A 3,779-nucleotide genomic window follows, 5' to 3' on the forward strand; every position below is an offset into this window, starting at 1 on the left:
GCTCCAGAAGCAGTGGTGGTTCCTCTTCTCCAGCTCCAGCACTCTCATCAATCATCCTCTTGCTGATTTTTTTTCTGTCAAAGCAAACCAAGAGGACATTAAAATAGCACATTCTCCTTGGGACACCTACTCAGTCAAGATCACGTCTTCTGTCAGCAGGTGTTAGTTTCTAGAGATCGTGACAAAGGATGTGATTAGAAATTGTCATGGAAAACCATGCTTTAACTAATTCATTAAACTAGTGTATCACTTTGAAAAACAAAACATCATTTCTAAAAACTTTATCTTGTTTATGCCCTGTGAATTTTAAATGCAATCATAGATATTGTTCTCATTGCTAGAATGAAATAAGATTTATCTACACTCCATGGCTGATAAATAGCAGAAGTGTGAATTGTCTTTGCATACGCTTTTCCCACATGGTATTAGTACATTTATCTCACCCATCTTTTCTATTAAAAAATTATTAAATACTTTGGGAGGCTGAGGTGGGTGGATCACAAGGTCAAGAGATGGAGACCATCCTGGTCAACATGGCGAAACCCCGTCTCTACTGAAAATACAAAAATTTAGCTGGGCATGGTGGTGCGTGCCTGTAATCCCAGCTACTCAGGAGGCTGAGGCAAGAGAATTGCCTGAACCCAGGAGGCGGAGGCTGCAGTGAGCCGAGATCATGTCATTGCACTCCAGCCTGGGTAACAAGAGCGAAAACTCCGTCTCAAAGAAAAAAAAAATATTAAATACAATATATTTCAAAAAGAATATAAAACATAAATTATAATAAAGTGAGATGTAGTGCAGGAATGATTTATTGATACAAAATCTACTAATAAAATTTAATAGAACTAAGGATAAATTTATGTAATTCTTTATGGAAAAAGGTAGCTGGCAATATTTGACACAATTCTAGTTGATATATAATACATTAAGTAAAAAAAAAAAAAAAAAAAAAAAAAAACTTTTCTCAACATGGCAAATAAACCAGCCACTTGATTTATGAGAAAATTTTAGAGTCATTTCTACTAAATTTTAATCAAGACATGAAGGTCATTATCTTTACTACAATTAAACATGTGTTTAGAGGCATAGACAAAAAAAGTTAGACAAAAGAAGACAATCAGTTATGTCAAAAATAGAGAGGGAGAGGTAATCTGTCTTTAGTTGCAGTTCATATGGACGAACATTTTGGAAACTGTTATAAAGTTCAAGAGAGTATATAGAGGAAAATAATGACATAAAGTTTAAATTGAGACGTGTAGAATTTTATACAATAAGAACAATAAACTGTTCATAATATCAATAAGAAAGATAAAGTAACTAAGCATAAATTTAACAAAACATATATAAAACCTACATGAATAACAATTTTAAACATTTTAGAAATACATAAAAGTAGTCACTTTTTATTAAATCAGTGATTTTCTTCCAATCTTCTTTAAATTCTAATTGTCTCTTCTTTTCCCTTTTCAGTCTCTGTACTTTGAGCACTCAAAGAGTATTGCTTATAATGTAATTTATCAATATTACCTGATATTTGAAGATATGCAACCATGCAATATGGTAAAGAAAAAATAAAAACGAAGGGTAGCATTTATATCTGTAGTGATTTCAGCATAGCTGGAAAAAATCCCTATGTTTGTCAGGTGACATTTTTATGTTCTACTTACCCAATATATGAGGTCTTAGAACTTTGTCAATTTCTATAAAATATCAAATAAGGGGAATGCTACAGCTCAGAACAATAATCTTTTGTCAGTTAATCTGCCTTCTCATATGAAAAAATAACAAGGAAATGTTTTTCTTTTTTCTTAGGAAATTCTAGCTGATTTTATATCTAGTAAATTAAGCTTTGTTATTTGTTATCCTTATCTCCTCTAGAAAACACTATGCAAATAATATCAAGCCATGCAATAACCACAAAAAAAAAAAAAAAAAAAAAAAAAAAAACGTGGTATTGGGTTCTCCGTTTTTTCTAAGACATTAAATGATGCATTTATTTAAGTATATTTTACAAGAAATGGAGCAAGATGGTGGAATAGAAAGCTTGATCTCTTTCTCTCCACCCCTCACCAAGACACCAAGTTAACAAATGCCTACACAGAAAAAAAAAATCTTCATAAAAAACAAAAATCAGGTGATCATTCATAATACCTGCTTTTAACTTTATATCACTGAAAGAAGCACTGAAGAAATTAAAAAAAAATAAAATAAAACAGTTCTGAATCACAGATGCTACCCCTCCTCACTCCTCCACAGCAGCAGTGTGGTTTGGAGACCATTTCTGGGCATTGGAGGAGGAGAACATAGCAAGACTGAAGCAATGAACTCAAAGTAGAAAGAAAACGCAGACCAAACACAGCTAATACCCACTCACAGAGGGAGCACTTTAACCAGTCCTCATCAGAGGGGAACCACCCATTACAGTGATCAGAACTTGAGTGCCTATGAACCTCACCACAGAGGACTACAGTGCTCTGTGTCTCTAGGTAAACTTGAAATGCATTCTAGGCCATAAGGATTGCAACACTTAAGTGAGTCTTAGTGTAGAACCATGCCCAGAGACAGTAGACTGGAGGTTATGTGACATACTGAGACACAGGATAAGACATCCAAGGTAGTGCTGGCATCACTACTTCCTAACCCCATGCTATACAGCTTTTGGCTCCAAAAGAGACCCCTTCCTTGCACTTGAGAGTAGAGAGAAGAGGGGGGACCATTTTGTCTTGAATCTAGGATACCATTTCAGGATAGGGCACCAGTCAAAGTCTTGAAGACCCTGATCCAGGATCTAGCTATCAGATGACATTCCTAGACACAACCTGGACCAGGAAGGAAGCTTTTGCCTTAACGGGAAGGACCCAGTCCTGGCAACATTCATCACCTGCTAACTGAAGAGCCCTTGGGCCCTGAATAATAAGCAGTGATACTCAGGTACTACATGCAGAGCCATGGATGAGACATGGTAGCTTCAGGTAAGACTCAACACATTACAGGTATTGATCGACTTACGACCTATGCAACTTATGACCATTCGACTTTACAACCCCAATCGCTAGCCACGACTGCTCCGCGTCTGACAGCGCAAACGTTGCCAAGCTGAGTGTACAACAGTGCGGACCAGCTTCCGGCAGCGCTACCATCTCCGCGTGCACCATTTCAACTGTACATATAGCTTACTCAACTTATGACCAAATCGTGTTACCACCGGTCCACCGTCCCGACCATGGTCGTAAGTCGAGCACTAACTGTATCAGCTTCATTGGACATGGTTTAGAACTTCTTCTGTTTGAGAAAAGCAGAGGGAAGTTTGAAGGGGACTTTGTCTTGCATTTTAGGTACCAGCATGACCACAAGGGTGTAGAGCACCATTGGGCTCTTGGGGTCCCTGTTTCCAGGACTTGACTCTTGGATGACATTTCTGGACCTACCCTAGGCTGGAGGGAAATCAACCTCCCTAAGGGTTGAGTTCCAGGCAAGGTAGCATTCACCACAAGCTGACTTACAAGCCCTTGGGTTGGCTGGGAACCGCAGCTCAGTGTTCCAAACAAGCCTGGGCAACATGGAGAAAACCCCAACTTTACTAAACATACAAAAAAAATTAGCCTGGTGTGGTGACATGTGCTTTGAGATGGGAAAATTGCTTGAGCCTGGGAGGCAGAGATATGCCACTGCGCTCTAGCCTCCATAACTGAGTGAGAGAGACTTTGTCTCAAAAAAAGAAAGAAAGAAAGAGAGAGAGAAAGAAGAAAGAAAGAAAGAAAGAAAGAAAGAAAGAAAGA

At 37.9% G+C, this 3,779-nt stretch overlaps 1 long non-coding RNA gene across 1 annotated transcript; it reads right to left on the reverse strand.

Annotated features, from left to right (window-relative positions):
* Positions 1-269: 269 nt before the first annotated feature.
* LOC116537228 lies at positions 270-3,217 on the reverse strand. The gene is made up of 3 exons (XR_004263029.1): positions 2,980-3,217; positions 1,649-1,659; positions 270-285 (listed from the first exon to the last, which is right to left on the reverse strand). It is a non-coding gene; the product is annotated as an uncharacterized LOC116537228 (long non-coding RNA).
* Positions 3,218-3,779: the final 562 nt, after the last annotated feature.

The sequence above is a fragment of the Sapajus apella genome, unplaced genomic scaffold (assembly GCF_009761245.1).
Source record: "Sapajus apella isolate SASKATOON/1434 unplaced genomic scaffold, GSC_monkey_1.0 scaffold108, whole genome shotgun sequence".
Taxonomy (NCBI): domain Eukaryota; kingdom Metazoa; phylum Chordata; class Mammalia; order Primates; family Cebidae; genus Sapajus; species Sapajus apella.